Source organism: Triplophysa rosa, linkage group LG19 (assembly GCF_024868665.1).
Source record: "Triplophysa rosa linkage group LG19, Trosa_1v2, whole genome shotgun sequence".
Lineage (NCBI taxonomy): Eukaryota > Metazoa > Chordata > Actinopteri > Cypriniformes > Nemacheilidae > Triplophysa > Triplophysa rosa.
In genome coordinates this window covers 3296382-3313665 of record NC_079908.1, presented here as the reverse complement: position 1 = coordinate 3313665, position 17284 = coordinate 3296382, and the positions used below count along the sequence as shown (strand labels likewise).

General features: G+C 47.2%; 1 protein-coding gene across 6 annotated transcripts in view; it reads left to right on the top strand.

Annotated features, from left to right (window-relative positions):
- The window catches only part of LOC130570530 (gamma-aminobutyric acid receptor subunit beta-2), a 149433-nt gene that overhangs the window by 20819 nt on the left and 111330 nt on the right, over positions 1-17284 (top strand). The window contains exon 1 of one of the 6 annotated variants that reach the window (XM_057360878.1): positions 6989-7066. The exons of the other annotated variants lie outside the window; for them this stretch is intronic. The gene's annotated coding sequence lies outside the window, so the exon portion shown is untranslated. Of the gene's footprint in view, positions 1-6988; positions 7067-17284 lie in introns of those variants that run through there. 6 annotated transcript variants of the gene reach the window in all.

The window sequence follows — 17284 nt, the reverse complement described above, 5'->3', positions numbered from 1 at the left end:
AACTCAACTCAACTTTATTTATATAGCGCTTTTACAATTTTCATTGTTACAAAGCAGCTGTACATGAGACACATTGACTACAAGCAAAACAATCAAAGTTGTACCTGCAAAAACAAGAAAAGGTTGAAAACACAGAAGACAGACACACCCACACACAAAACACTCCACACACACAACACGCACACGCACCAACACACACAGACACAGAGACACACACACACACACACACACACACGTACGTACACAGACAAGTACGCACACACACACACACGCTCAGTGAGAGCACACATTTAGGATAAATATATTATATTTATCCTATTATTAATATTAATAATATACATTATTAATATATAATAATGTATTAATTATACCCGGACATCCGGGGAGGAGCCCGGCATGCAAATTTCATTCGCCAATTTTCATTGGCCTTTTCTAAATACTCAGAAGATGATAGGTTCTCAAGACAAACCCCATTCTGTCGGTTCGACACAACGTCGAGAGACCGACAGAAAGGGAACACAGACATTTGACTCAGTTTCACTTACCGCGTGCGCTTCATGTCCGGCATCTTTTAGCTCTGGGACCACTCCATCTATCAGTTTCAAACGATCTCCAAATCCAGCATTATATCCACCGTTTATAGTACATCCATCACTAAAATGCCATGAACAAACACACCTCAACATCTCTCACTATCGCAGGAGTTACTGTCAGGGTCATGGGGGTATGAACCCAAGTGCAGGCAGCGTTTCAGGTGTATAACAAAAACAAGGTTTATTTAAACACAAAAACACAAAGCAAAGACCCACGGTGGGGTTTAAACAGGGAACATGATAATATCCAGAACAGGATGTAGACTACTAACTAACACTAGACTTAAACAACACAAGACATGAACTAAAATAAACTCTTACTAAGACTTGACTTAACTTGACGGAATAATCCACAGTGAAAGATGAATCAATATCCACAGAGAACAAGAGAACATGCACCGAAGTACAGAGGTACAAGCACACAGGTAAGCACAACAAACGAGCACAAGACAATAGACACGACGGCTTTTTAAAAGGAACCAAATCAAGAAGGGACAGGTGCTTGGCATGAAATCATTAACAATTACTAATGAGGAAACGAGAGGGCGGGAACAGAGACGAGACCGAAGAGAGAGTATGGAATGCCAAAAGGGTCAAAATGTCTCTCTCCACATTAAACAAGGGATCCTGCCAAGGGATCATGACAGAACCCCCGTCTTAAGGAGCAACACCCTGACGTTCCTCAAGGTGACCTACAGGACAAGACAGACTGAGACAATGATAAGAACCAACAAGATCTGGGGCAGACAAAAATGCATAATCATGGGATCGGGGTGACATAATAAAAAAAACAAGGGGGGGTGAACAAAATAGTTCAAGGGGGGAAGTCCAAAAGGGTTGGGACAAGGGTGAACAGTCTTAGTCTGTGGGGGTGCTCGAGAGCGCGGAGTCCCGGGGGACTTGGTAGGGGAAGTCCTGGGGGGAACTGCCGGCCATATGACCGGACCGGACAAGGTCTGTGAGACCGGCTGTAAGGCCAGCGGTGCAATGCTGGGGACCGGCTGGAAGGCCGGCTGGACATGGCTGGGGGCCAGCTGAGTCGCCGGCTGCTGGACTGGATACCGGCAGGATGGCCGGCTGAGTTTCCGGCTGGAAGGCCAGCTGAGTCGCCGGCTGAGTCGCCGGCTGAGTGAATACCGGCTGCACCGGACAGGACACTGGGTGCACCGGACTGGGCACCGGCTGCACCGGACTGGGCACCGGGTGGATCGCCGGCTGGATAATCGGCTGGAACGCCGGCTGGATAACCCACTGGACAGGACAGGATACCGGCTGCACCGGACTGGACACCGGCTGCGCAGGATCCCGCGCCCCCCTCCATTGCCTCTTCTTCTTGAGCCGAGCCATTTGCCTGGTGATCGGCTGCAAGAAAGAGGAGAAGGGCTCGGCTGGTTCCAGTTGGGATCCCTCCAAAGAGGACCCCCAGGACGCTCTCCTTCCCCGCTTGCCACAGCGGGTGACTGGTGGTGAAGAGTCCATTGGAGAAGCATTTTACAGTAGAAGTCCACAGACGTGCGTAAGTGTAATTGATTAATATTGTCTTATTGAGTTTAAGCGCAGTGTCGTAGCTTTGTTTACCTCCGCCATGTCACGTGTTGAAGTCGCATTTGATCTCGTGCTGGTTTCGCTTGCTATTGTGAGATTTTGAAGGCGTGTCCAACGCCAGGAAGGGTATTTAAACTGTGCTCTTGGCCCAGTAAGTGGGAGAAGCATTTGACAGCAGAAGTCCACAGAAGCACGTGAGTGTAATTGATTAATATGGTCTTATTGAGTTTAAGTGCAGTGTCGTAGCTTTGATTACCTCCGCCGTGTCACATATTGAAGTCGCGTTTGTTCTCGTGCTGGTTTTGCTTGTTATTGTGAGATTTAGAAGGTGTGTCCAACGCCAGGAAGGGTATTTAAACTGTGCTCTCGGCCCAGTCAGTGGGAGAAGCATTTTACAGCAGAAGTCCACAGAAGCGTGTAAGTGTAATTGATTAATATTGTCTTATTGAGTGTAAGCGCAGTGTCGTAGCTTTGTTTACCTCCGCGTGTCACGTGTTGAAGTCGCGTTTGTTCTCGTGCTGGTTTCGCTTGTTATTGTGAGATTTTGAAGGCGTGTCCTGCTGAATTCAATTACGTGATTTAGACGGGTATTTAAGTCCGATGAACCACCGCGTGCAGCGGCCGCATGCAGCCCTCTCCGCGTGAAGACCGAGGAGCGTAAAGACCATCGACTCTACCTGTGCGACTCCACCGAGCAAGGACACAGACAAGGCACTTCAGTATTAACTTTTTGCACTTCTATTTATTCTCTTGTTATTTGTCTTGTATATTTCTTATTCCCCGCTTTTAACTATGTGTTTTCAAATCCCTACTGTCACTACAACTCATAAATCACCGGTATCACATAGAAGGCCACGCAATGCTAATGCTAATAATCTGCTCACTCTTTCAACGTCCACAACTACCTCAATTACATTTCCCATTGGCTTATGGAACTGCCAATCTGCTGTAAACAAAGCAGATTTCATCACAGCTATTGCTAAACACTCTGGTCTTTCTCTTTCAGCACTTACTGAAACCTGGATCAAGCCAGAGGACACTGCCACACCGGCTGTTCTCTCAAATAACTACACTTTCTTCCATAGCCCACGCATATCAGGGAGGGGTGGAGGAACAGGTCTACTTATCCCCAACTACTGGAAATTCAAACAGCTGGCACCCTCGTGTGACAACACCTCCTTCAAGTCACATGCTGTTACTATCATCCGCCCTGTTAAAACTCACGTTGTGGTTATCTATCGTCCCCAGGTCAGCTTGGACATTTCTTGGAGGACTTGGATACGCTTCTGTCATCCTTCCCGAGGATGGTACTCCTCTGGTGGTACTTGGAGACTTCAACATCCACCTTGAAAAACCGCAGGCTGCCAACTTCAACAACCTGACTGCGTCGTTTGACCTCAAGCGAGTTCCCACTTCAGCAACCCATACGTCTGGTAATCAACTTGATCTTGTCTACACACAACACTGCTCCACTCATCAATCCCAGGTCACCATGCTGCACACGTCGGATCATTTCCTCATCACTCTTGATCTCGACCTAACTTCTCCAGACACTACACATTCTTCCCCACTGGTCACATTCCGGCGCAACCTACGATCACTTTCTCCCTCCCGCTTACCCTCTGTGGTCTCCGCCACGCTCCCTCCCTCTGAACAGCTCGCTCTCCTGGATACTAACAGTGCCAAAGACACTTTTTGCTCCACACTAACCTCCTGCTTAGACAACCTGTGCCCTCTAACATCTAGGCCATCTTGTGTATCCCCTTCTGCCCCTTGGTTATCTGATGTTCTCCGTGAACATCGCGCTACGCTCAGGTCTGCTGAGAGAAAGTGGCGCAAATCTAGAGAACCCGCTGACCTCGGTCTCTATTAGTCTTTCCTCTCTTCTTTCTCTGCTGATGTCTCCTCTACAAAAACCCAGAACTACCATGCTAAAATTAAAGACTCGCCTGGCTCTCGTACTCTCTTTAAAACCTTCTTTGCTCTTCTTTGCCCGCCTGGCCCCACACCTCCATGCCGCCTCTTGATCACGCCCAAAACCCAAACACATGCTCGTTCCCCTCTTTCTCTCTCCTATCTCAAGATGATGTCTCCAAGGTCATGTCTTCTAACTACCCAACTACCTGCCCGCTAGATCCCATCCCCACTCATCTCCTCCAGACCATATCTCCATTGGTTGCTCCCGCTCTGACCCACATTATCAACTCGTCTCTCACCACTGGTACATTTCCCACAGTCTTCAATGAGGCCCGTATTACCCCGCTACTGAAGAAACCCACTCTTAATCCTGCACTGTTAGAGAACTACAGACCGGTATCACTCCTCCCCTTCATGGCTAAAACTCTTTAACGGGTGGTTTGTAACCAGCTCTCATCCTTTCTCACCCAGAACAACCTCCTGGACAGCAACCAGTCTGGCTTCAAGAGTGGTCATTCCACTGAGACTGCGCTGCTCTCAGTCATTGAAGCCCTTAGACTGGCAAGAGCCGCCTCTAACTCATCTGTACTTATCCTACTGGATCTGTCTGCTGCCTTTGACACTGTTAACCACCACATACTCCTGTCGACCCTCAAAGCTATGGGTGTCTCTGGAGTGGTGCTACAATGGTTCAGGTCTCACATCATAGGTAGGTCATTTAGAGTATCCTGGAGAGGAGAGGTCTCTGAGTCCCAACATCTCGACATAGGGGTGCCTCAGGGCTCAGTGCTTGGTCCGTTGCTATTTTCTATACACATGACATCCCTAGGCTCTGTCATCCGGAAACATGGCTTTTCCTATCACTGCTATGCGGATGATACACAACTCTACCTGTCATTTCAGCCTGACGATCAGACTGTTTCTGCACGCATTTCAGCATGCCTAGCCGACATCTCGCTCTGGATGAACGACCATCACCTGCAGCTGAACCTTGCTAAAACAGAACTGCTTGTAATCCCGGCCGACACAAAGAGTCATCACAACTTCTCCATTCAACTGGGCTCATTAACCATCACATCTTCCAGAACGGCCAGAAACCTGGGAGTGGTGATAGACGATCGGCTTAACTTCATTGATCATGTTGCCAGCACCACCCGGTCCTGTAGATTCATCCTCTACAATATTAGGAAAATTAGACCTTTCCTATTCCAGCATGCTACGCAAGTCCTAGTCCAGGCTCTTGTTCTGTCCAGACTGGACTACTGCAATGTGCTACTGGCTGGACTTCCAGCTTGCACAACTAAACCTCTACAGATCATCCAGAATGCAGTGGCAAGAGTGGTCTTCAATGAACCGAAGAGAGCGCACGTCATTCCTCTCTTCACTAAGTTACATTGGCTCCCTATAGTCGCTCGGATCAAATTCAAGACTCTGCACCTGGCCTACAAGACCACCACTGATTTGGCACCCCCTTACCTTCACTCGCTAATGCAGACTTATATACCCACCAGATCCCTATGCTCTGCAAACGAACGATGTCTTGTGGTACCATCCCAAATAGGTAAAATATCTCTCTCTTGTACTTTCTCGGGATCGGTTCCACATTTATGGAATGATCTGCCCGCTGCTACAAGATCAGCAGATTCTGTAGCCATCTTTAAGAACCGTCTGAAAACACATCTCTTCCGTCAACACCTGACTGATCAGATCTGACTTCTATCTCTTTTCTACTCTTTCAAAAAAAATTAGCTCTGTATACTGTGGGCTATATAGGCTATATGAGACCAATTTTCTTTTATTGCACTTAGGCTTTTTGTTGTCCTTATGTTGTTCCAATTGCTTCCATTGTTTCCCTCGTCTGTAAGTCGCTTTGGATAAAAGCGTCTGCTAAATGACTAAATGTAAATGTAAGAGGTAGCAGGGGATGAAGCAGAGGGGGCGACGATGTCCACAACCCCGATCTGTATAGCGCGACCCTCGGGAATGGTTGCCAGCCCCGTGGAGGAATTCGCCATGGAGGGGTCCCTGGACCCCTCTCGATACAACAAGGTCTGGAGATGGTCCACGAAACCCAGAGGTTTCAGCCTGTGCATCTCAGCAGGTTTTAGTGATTCATCAAGGCAACTGTTAAAAATCACTTTAAGTTCGGCCTCGTTGAACCCCGAGTAGTGCGCTGTGGACAGGAAGTCCATGGCAAAGTCCTTAAGGATCGTCCCTCTTTGCCTGAGGCCGAACAGGACATGGGCCTGGTGGCTTCTGAACGCCTCTATCGGCTTAGCCATAGCTGCCTGCTGGGTTCTACTTCGCTCGTTCGTTCTGTCGTGATCATGGGGGTATGAACCAAAGTGCAGGCAGCGTTTCAGGGGTATAACAAAAACAAGGTATATCCATAGAGAACAAGAGAACATGCATCGAAGTACAGAGGTACAAGCACACAGGTAAGCACAACGATCGAGCGCAAGACAATAGACATGAGGGCTTTTTAAAGGGAACCAAATCAAGAAGGGACAGGTGCGTGGCATGAAATCATTAACAATTATTAATGAGGAAATGAGAGGGCGGGAACAGAGACGAGATCGGAGAGAGCGTATGGAACGCCAAAAGGGTCAAAATGTCTCTCTCCACATTAAACAAGGGATCCTGCCATGATTCTGCCGCAAGATCAAGAAAGACATGACAAGGTGAGGCAGAATCATGACAGTTACATGAATTACCTTGTAATACGTCCAACTCGATTTTTGACAAGTTGACCATGAGAAGCATGAGAAGCCAGCACGTTTAACATTGTAAAGAAGTCAGAATACAACATCATTAAGTACATTATGCCCTATTTTTATCCAGATAATAACAATAGCAGGGGTGGAAAGGTTATGCGTATTTGGCGTGCTGTCCGAGGAGCGGGCTCCGTGCTTCAAACCCAGAGCGCACCCCGGGGAACCTGCTAGATGATCGGGTTCGGGGAGAGGAGCCGGGGTGGTGGAGGGAAGCTGATAGATTGAGAGATGGCGCAGGTAATCGTATTGTCTATATATATGCTCGCTCGCTTGAGTTTATAGGGTAGGTGCTGTGATTGCTGATAGTGAACCAGTCGGACTTAATTATATGCTCCGGCTCTTCCCGAACTTTGTTACTAAAACATCTGCTGTGTCCGAAATCTCCCAATATACCTCCGATCACTATTCCCTACATTAGTTTACTTTTATAGTCCACTTTAAGGAGCGGGTGAAAACGAGTGAGTAAATTTGGCCACTCGGTGCACTGGAAATGCTGCAGGCGCCATATTCTGCCGAGACACGGGAATTCATTCAGCCCAAGTATCATGATAGATGGCTAGCAGCTAGCCGTGAGTGTACATCGGTTGTACACTCGTTATTATGACGCATCATGGGATTGAATGAGTGCACTCAATAATGTCCACTGTGAATTCGGACACCACTAAAAACGTCTTGGTTACGGATGTAACCTCGGTTCCCTGATGGAGGGAACGAGACGTTGTGTCGAACCGACAGAATGGGGTTTGTCTTGAGAACCTATCATCTTCTGAGTATTTAGAAAAGGCCAATGAAAATTGGCGAATGAAATTTGCATGCCGGGCTCCTCCCCGGATGTCCGGGTATAAGAGGGAAGCCGGCGTGCTCATTCATTCACCTTTGGTCTGAGGAGCCTAAAGCATCCTCCCCCGACCGCTGGGGTGGGCGGCCAGTGTTGTGGCATGAGGGACACAACGTCTCGTTCCCTCCATCAGGGAACCGAGATTACATCCGTAACCAAGACGTTCCCTTTCTGTCGGTCTCTCGACGTTGTGTCGAACCGACAGAATGGGGTTCCTATGTAAGACGCCACAGCACTGAGCCATGTCACAATCTCTAGCGGAGCGACGTTGACTGGCCTGGGCGAGTCAGACAAAGATGCTAACACAAAATTATGACCATCCAGTGGAGAGGAAGGGGGACCCAGAGCTTTACCACAAAGTTGGGAAGCCCCTGCCACCGCCCGTGACGGGCGGAGGCCTAGTTCTCTAAATGGCGAGAAGCCGCCCAGCACCGTAAGGGCCACTGGGTAAGCATTATCCCCCCCGGGGGAAAAACGCTGCAGAGACCACTACCTACCGTAGGGAGGAATTAGTGGAGACACCACATGGTCTCACCATCATGGGAGAACTCATGGGAAAATGTGTGGACTGCAGGAGTTAACCGCAAGGTGTGAGTCCACCTAGGGAGGTCATGGGTTGCCGAGGTGGGAGCCATTCATGAGGATACATCAGACGGAGGGGGGGTTACCACGTCTGGAGCACTAGGTCCGGTTAGAGCTATGTGGGAGATAACTCAACTGTTCCCCGGCCTAAGGGCCGGAGCAAGGAGCTAGTGATGGATAAAATACCAGTTCTTTACCCAGTGGGGGAAAGAGGGGAGGCGTAATAGCCGCTGATCCCCCTAAGGAAGGGGGAAGGGCTTTCGCAGGCGTACTAACATGCCTATATGCTCCCTTTGGGTTCTATTCTATCTAAGTACGGGGTCTCTTTTCATCTATATGCTGATGACACACAAATTTACCTGCCTTTAAAGCGTGATGATAAGTTTGCTTTAGAGCCGACATTGGACTGCTTGGACGAACTAAAACTCTGGCTTGCCAGCAATTTCTTGAGTCTCAATGAGAGTAAGACCGAAATCATCCTGTTCGGTTCAAACGATCGCAGCACCCATGATTTTGATCTCCATACGTTGCTACCATACAGTACTTATTGTGTTCGGAATCTTGGGGTTTTGATTGACAACTGCCTCAAATATGACAAATAGATCAGTGCCGTAGTTAAGTCCTGCTTTTATCATCTTCGTCTTTTAGCCAAGGTCAAGCCCTATTTGTCTACTAAGAATCTTGAGACTGTTATGCATACTTTCGTAACATCACGATTAGACTACTGCAATTCTTTGTATATTGGTGCTCCTCAGACATGTATCTCACGTTTGCAACTAGTTCAAAATGCTGCAGCACGGCTCCTTAAAGGGAAGCGTAAAAGTGAACATATTACACCAGCTTTGATCTCACTCCATTGGCTACCGGTTAAACACAGAATCGATTTTAAAGTCTTGTTATTCGTTTTTAAGTCTTTCCGGAACCAGGCCCCACAGTACCTATCTGAATTACTTCATTCACCCTTACAGTTAAGATCACTTAGATCAGGTGATTCTGATCTATTAACTGTTCCCAGAACTAGACTCAAGAACAGGGGAGATCGTGCTTTCTCGGTTGTCGGCCCCAAGTTATGGAACAGTCTCCCGTCCTACATCAGATCCGCCCAAACTGTGTCAATTTTTAAAGTTGCTTTGAAAACTTATTTCTTCTCAATTGCTTTCAATATTCCTTGATTCTCATCAGTATTTAATCATATCTGATTTCTGATTTTAGCACTGTCTTCTATTCAATTTTTTAGCTTTTCTGTTTTTCTGTTTTCACTGTCTTTTCCTGTTTTAATGTTCTTTGTTTTTTTTATTATATAGATCAATTATATATATTCGTCTTTTCTTGCTCTTGTAAAGCACTTTGGTCAACACCAGTTGTTTTTAAATGTGCTATATAAATAAAATATGTATTGTATTGTACGCCCTACCGGCTGCCGGCCCTACACCTTGCCAGGATGTGGGCTGACACCGGTTCCGCGCGTAGGTATTAGAACCTCACGGAGTTGTTGGGCATAGCCCAACCCGCAGCTCTGCAGATGTCTGCTAGAGAGGCGCCCTGAGCCAGTGCCCATGAGGAGTGAGCCTCACTCCCAACGGGCAGGGGCGAATTGAGATCGGTATGCCCTAACGAGGGCATCCACGATCCAGTGCGCCAGCCTCTGTTTGGAGACAGCCCTCCCTTCTGCTGACCTCTGAAACAGACAAAGAGCTGCTCAGAGCTTCTGGGCTCTGTGTGCGGTCCAAGTAGAGGCGCAGTGTGCGTACTGGATACAACACGGAAAGGTTGGGTCTTCCTCCCCGGTGGGGAGCGCCTGCAGGTTCACCACCTGGTCTCTCGGAAGAGTGGTGGGAACTTTGAGCACGTAGCCGGGGCGGGGTCTCAAGATAACGTGAGAATCCCGGGCCCAAGTTCTAGGCAATCTGTGGACATGGAGGGTGCTTGCAGATCCCCTACCCTCTTGGAGGGTTTATCAAGAGTGAGAAAGAGCGGCAACTCCGAGAGGCTCGAAGGGGACTGGGCCTCATACGGAGCGCGGATAAGGTGGTCACCCTCTCGCGCTCCTTAGGAACCTAATGACCAGGTTGTGCTGTCCCAGAGGCTACCCAGCACTTGGGTCATGATGAGCGGCCGTAGCGGCTACATACACTTCCAGTGTGGAGGGGGAGAGGTTACGCCCCAGTCTCTCTTGAGGAAGGGACAGCTCGTACCGATCGAGCAACTCCGCGGGTCTTCTCGGCGTATAGCCGCCCAGTGGCCGAGGCCCTAGCCTGAGTGACGTCCCAACCAAACCGGGGGTGGGTCACTCAGGATCTCCTCGTCCCGTCCAGACATGGAGACCAGGTTCTGCCTGGGATGCCGTAACGTGCCCCTTCCCCTGGGGAAGCAGTTCACCAGGGGGAGCGGCCAGGGGGGAGTTGTTGTCAGAGCCTTAGCTCCGAGAAAGTCCTGGTTAGGCCAAAAGGGCGTAACTAGTACCACTTGATGCTTCTCTTCCCTGGCCTTGCAGAGGACCTGTGCAATGAGGCTCACTGGGGGGAAAGGCGTCGCGAGGCGTCGACTGACGAGAGAGCGCATCGGCTGTCTGGTTCAGGATGCCTGGGATTTGTGTGGCTCGCAGGGAACAGATCACCTGCTGACTCCAGTGGAGGAGGCGCCGGGCGAGTCATGTTAGCAGCCGTGAACGAATGTCACCAATGATATATGCCACAGCAGCTGTGCTGTCTGACCGGACCAGCTCGTGCTTGCCCTACATGAGAGGTAGTAGCCTCCTCAATGCAAGTAGCAGAACCAACAACTCTAGGCAGTTGAAATGCCAATGCAAGCGGGGGCCCGATACTGCGTGCCTGTTGCACATGGCACCCCAACCCTGCAGGGAGGCATCCCTAAGAGGACCCCTGTCCGCAAGGAGGTCATGGGAGACCAGGGGGATAGGGTGTGTCGGTAGAAAAGCGTGATGACCATACGCCTGCTGCCGGTGTGCCACGCTCTCCAAGGAACCTGACTCTGTAGCCAGTGGAGCGGTCGCATGTGCATCGACCCGAGGGGGACCCCCACCGATGATGCCATGTATCCCAGGAGCCTCTGAAAAAGTTTCAGGGGGACCGCTGACTGCCTGAGAGCTTCAGGCAGTTCAACAATGACTGGGCGCACTCTTAAGTCAGTCACGCTGCTTCATGGGGACAGAGTCGAGTTCCATACCGAGAAAGAGGATGCTTTGCACCGGGGAGAGCTTGCTCTTTTCTCAGTTGACCTGTAGCCCCAACCGATCTAGGTGCCGGAGCACCAGGTCCCTGTGTGTACACAACAGATCTCAAGAGTGCCAAGATGAGCCAGTCGTCGAGATAGTTTAGTACCCCCACACCTCCTTCCCTGAGGGGAAGGAGGGCGGCTTCCACAACCTTAGTCATGGAGACAGGGACAGACCGAAGGGGAGGACCCTGTACTGATATGCCCGTCCTTCGAACGCGAACCGTAAGAACGGCCGAAGTCGAGGGAGGACAGAGACATGAAGTACGCGTCCTTAAGGTCGACTGCCATGAACCAGTCCTGACATCTGATGGACGTCAGGATGCGTTTCTGTGTGATCATCCTGAAAGGCAGCTATTGTGTAGGTGCCTGTTCAGAACACACAGACCTAAGATAGGGCGCAGCCCCCTGCCTTGCTTGGTTGAACCTTAATTTTGTTCAGTTTGCTCATTCAAGAGGGTCTTTCAGGCTAGAAATGAAGAAGCCTGCATGAGAGACTTTTGCAAACCGCATATAAATCGTTTCCCACGGTTCTAGAGAGCCACCCTCACGGTATGTTAAACAAGGGCCTACAGACTACTAGAATCTAAAGTTTGGGGCCCCTGAGCCCCGGGGTCTGAACGGAGCCGCGACACCTTAACTTATCCCATTCGTTTTCATAAGCTCTTGATGAACAATTAGGGTTGGGGTACAGAATGGTCTGATCAACCTGCAATTCAGTATATGTCTCGTCCGGGGCCCTGGGTCATGTTCTGGGGTTCCGCGCCCCTCGACCTCGTTGACCTCTACTTTGCCCAAAAAGACACCAGCGCCTACATATAGGTTGCAAATGTACGCTCTAGAATACAGGGGTCAAAGGTCGTAGGGTCTTAATACTCGGTACGGTATACCGTGGGGGTCTCCCAAGCCGGGATATCGAGTTCGCTCCGTAGACGCTTCCGGAGACAGATTTCCACCTGGAAAGCAACTGCCTCACGAGGCCTTCGCAGGCACAAGTCCCCATAGAGATCAATGCGAGGGAAAGAGATGTATGAAAAATAATAAAAAAATATTAAATTTAATATCCCGACCTAGCCCTCTCTATGTCGTCGAGGCCAACTGACGCAACTTTCTGTAAAGTTTCGGGCTCCTGGGGCCTTCGCGGGTGGTACGGGAGCCTCTGACACCTGCAACCTATCCTATTATTTTCATAGGTCCTATCGTACAGAGACCCCCGACGGCCCGGGACTCCGAATGACCCCGATTCAAATTCTGTAGCTCCTCGCCGCCCCCTCATTCGGTTCCCAAAGTTTGAAGTCGAACGGCCTCGTTATGTACTATATGCACGTTTTGGGGACGTTGTGGCCGTTTATTTTTCTGGAATATTTTTTTGATTTTTTTTCGATCACTTGCCGTACACTGAGGGGTACGGGCTCGATATGTGTGCGTGAGGGTGTGAAGAACCAGCATTCGAAGCCCCGAGGTTTTTGTACAAGAATAAACAGAATTTTGCTAAAAATGCTGTTCAAAGATGTTTTCTGTGAAAATGTCATTTTTACAAAATAAATTTTACATTTATACCTATAGAACTAATTGTTCAATATAAATATCTTTCTTACATTGGCTCTTCTATTTATTATATCAAATTTTTCTGTTATTATATTGATCTTTATAAAACTATATTAAAGTTTAATATAATTTATGACCATTTATTATAAATAAATTTTCTATTTTCTATCTCCTGTACTTTTATTGCCCATTCGTTTTTTTTTTTTTTCGGACGATGAAGACTTCAAACTGACTAGCATACGTTTTAATGTGGTTTCGGGCCTCTTCCTCGCAGGCCGTACGGAGCCTCTGACACATCAACCTATTCCCTTTTTATTTTCATTAGGTGCTATTTCTATCATACCCGGAATCGGTTCTTTCGGGACTTCGAAGACCCACTTGATTCAAATCTATAGCTACTACGGCCCCTCATTCGGTCCAGAGTTGAATAGTAGATCGTTATGTATCTTTCACCCTGTTTGGAGGTAGTTTCCGTTTATTTTTTGGAATATTTTTGTGATTTTCGTCACTTGCCGTACAGCGAGGGTACGGCTTAGATATGGTGCTGAGGTGCGTCGAACTAGCATTCGAAGCTCCGAGATTTTTGTACAAGAATAAAGCATGTTTTGCTTAAAAATCTGGTGAAAGACTAATTTCTGTGAAAAATGCTTTTGTATGCAAAATAAGCATTTTAATAGCCTAGAAGCGGGGTGCTTCTAGGATACACATCTGTAGATTTGTCATATGAAAGTTGTTTACAGTCTAAAAAATTGACCGTTTATAGTATTGTCCACTGTATGCCTACGAGGCTACTGTCAAATAAGTTATGACTGGTACTTCATGTGGTTTTGCCGAGTCACAGGAAGTGCAAGTCGTAATTTATTTGATGGGTCCTCATAGGTAGCTAATGTACACACCATTTTTAAGCTTCTGGAGCACATCTATGAGCCTTAATGCACGTCATCGTGAAGGGCTGTGACTCTCATACACTCTACTGTAGGATTAAGCTACATAACTCCTTACTTAGGCTTATAATGACCCTTAATAGGCTTTGTCCATTATTTACCTATGAGGGTCCCATTAAGTAAGTTACGCATTTTAAAGCTTCTGGAGCACATCTGTGACCTTAAATGGACGTCATTTACACAGTAGAGTGCCTCTTATACACTCTATTGTTGGTTTAAGCCATATATACTCGTTCAAGGGTAAATATACCCTAATAGGTCCTTTATTTACCTTATGTCCATTAAATAAGTTACACTGTATTGTCCGTTATAATCTATCCACATCAAATAAGTTAACACTATTTGATATTTGAGCATAATAACCATGTTAAAACTGATAATACAGGTAACTTGCCAAATCTGATCACGGACACTTTTGGCACGCCCTATAGTCTAATGACACATTCTTATACTTTTAAGTCTTGGCATACCAACTCACTCAACTCAACTCACTTTATTATAATAGCGCTTTTAAATTTTCATTTGTCCATAGCTATGCTACAATTAAACCATTTATTTGACTATAGCAAATTAATTAAAGTTGTACCTAAAACAAAAATAGTTGAAAACAACAGAAGACAGACATACCCACATACAAAACACTCCACACACACAATATGCACACGTACTAACACACATAGACATAGAGACACACACACACACAGGATGCGCACGCACACACACACAACACACACACACACAGTACGTACACAGACAAGTACGCACACACACACACACACACACACGCTCAGTGAGAGCACACATTTAGGATAAAGGAGAGAGAAGCACAGGTCAAATATAACAGACTATAAATTCCTATATGCAATATTAATTAAGTAAAACTTTAAAATTCTAAAGCAGCCCCCCCGGTCAGGCAGATAGTGCAAAAACAGTATGCAAACGGTGGCGAGGAACCCAAAACTCTAATCGAGAAAAAAAACCTCAGGAGAACCCAGGCCCAACCAGGGGATTCCAGTTCCCCTCTGGCAAAAGCTGCTGCCTCTGCACAAGCTCCAGAGAGCTTGCACAACAAGGTGTCATATACAGACACGGTAGACTCAGATGCGGGTGAATCAGAACACTTTATTGAGAAAACAAAAGAAATCAACGCAAGAATGTCCGTCGTGCCTCCGGCAGAAGATAGTCCCAGGAGGGTGCTCGGTCCGGTGCAGAGATCCGCGATGAGATCCGCGATGAAGAGACGCGGCACCCGTGCAGCAGGAACCGCCGAGCGCGACTGGACGGTGGATGTGTGGAGGGAGTGGTCTGGGTCCGGGAGCGCTGCGGGACAGAGAGCAAGGACTAACAAAAATAGGCAGAACTGGAGACAAAGAAAACTGGCTACGAGGAGCCACAAAAACGGATAAACGAGACGAGCAAAACTAGGACTAGGACTAGGATAAAGGCTTCTACGGAACTGGACACGCCAGCACCGGGGCAGTCAGAAAAGTCGATAGAAACAAGTACGGTCTGACACCAGACGAGAGGACGAAAGGGGATAAATAGAAAGGTCTACAAATAAGGAATAGGCTACAGGTGTGAAGCAAACACAAGAACAGGGGTGAGTACTAATTAGAAAAGGAGCTACGGGTGAGAGTGATGAGAGTCAGTGAGTGGGGAAATCCTGACAGGGAAACACGAGGGCGGAGCGAATGACGCAGACACCGGACACGTGGAGAGCTGTCAAACGGCACTCCACATGTTCGACAAAACAAACACAAACCACGCAAGACACAGACCCCAAGAAGGCCGGGATCGCAACACAAGGCTAAATAAAATAAATAAACTTATAATAAAATAAATTATAGTTTAAGATTATCATTAATAATCTAATAGCATTTGAAATTTTGTGGTGAAGACATGTCAAGAGACCGCGTCCTTCTTTATCCAGCTCTATCATCTCAGCTCTTGTCAGGTCCCCACTTCCCATTCTCCGCTCTACCATCAGGTCAGGCCATGAACTGCATCCTGCTCGCTGTGGTAACCTTGGAACAATGAGACAAGACTGGCTGAGAGTAGAGTACTGTTCTGTACTCTTTGATGCAACAAGTACATCAGTTGTGTTTTTGGTTCCGGTTGATCTAACTAATGCAGCCTAAACCCTCAGAAGATTTATATTATGGAAGAGTAGTGTATGCAAGATTAAAAAGATGCGTCTTTAGTCTAGATTTAAACTGACAGAGTGTGTCTGCCTCCCGGACAGTGCAGGGAAGACTATTCCAAAGTTTAGGCGCTAGATAGGAAAAGGATCTACCACCTGCACTTGATTTTGAAATTCTAGGTATTACCAACTGACAGGACGCCTGAGAGCGTAATGCACGTGAAGGACTGTAATACAAAAGGAGTTCATTCAAGTACTGAGGGCTAAACCATGTAAGGCTTTATAGGTAATAAGCAAGATTTTAAAGTTAACGCGATGCTTTATAGGTAACCAGTGCAAGGTTGACAGAACCGGGCTAATATGTTCATACTTTTTTGTACTGTAAGAACTCGAGCTGCCGCGTTTTGGACCAATTGGAGTTTTTGTAATAAGCCTGCAGGGCAACCACCTAACAGTGCATTACAGTATCTAGTCTTGATGTCATGAATGCATGAATTAACTTCTCTGCATCTGAATTGACAGCATATGACGTAGTTTAGATATATTCTTAAGATGGAAAAACGCAATTTTACAGGTGTTGGCGACGTGGCTCTCAAATGACAGATTACTATCGAATAGAACGCCAAGATTCTTTGCTGACGACGAGGGTTTTATGGAACATCCGTCAATAGTTAAACAGTATTCTTGGTTGTTACTTATAGCAGTTTTCGGTCCAATAAGTAACACTTCCGTTTTGTCCGAGTTCAGTAATAAAAAGTTGTTACTCATCCAGTTTTTTATATCGACTATGCATTCCATTATTCGATGGAACTGCTGTGTTTCATGAGGCTTCGAGGAAATATAAAGTTGAGTATCATCAGCATAACAGTGAAAGCTAACTCCGTGTCGCTTTATTATATCTCCTAGAGGTAGCATGTATAATGCGAAGAGCAGAGGCCCTAAGACTGAGCCCTGTGGTACACCGTACTGGACTTGCGATTTGCGTGACACCTCATTGTTTATTGCTACAAATTGAAAACGGTCGGATAAATAAGATTTAAACCATTTCAAAGCTATTCCCTTAATGCCGACATAATTTTCGAGTCTATGTAGGAGTGTGGAGCACACTATGAGCCTTAATGCACGTCATTGTGAAGGACTAAGCCTCTCATACACTCTACTGTTGGCTA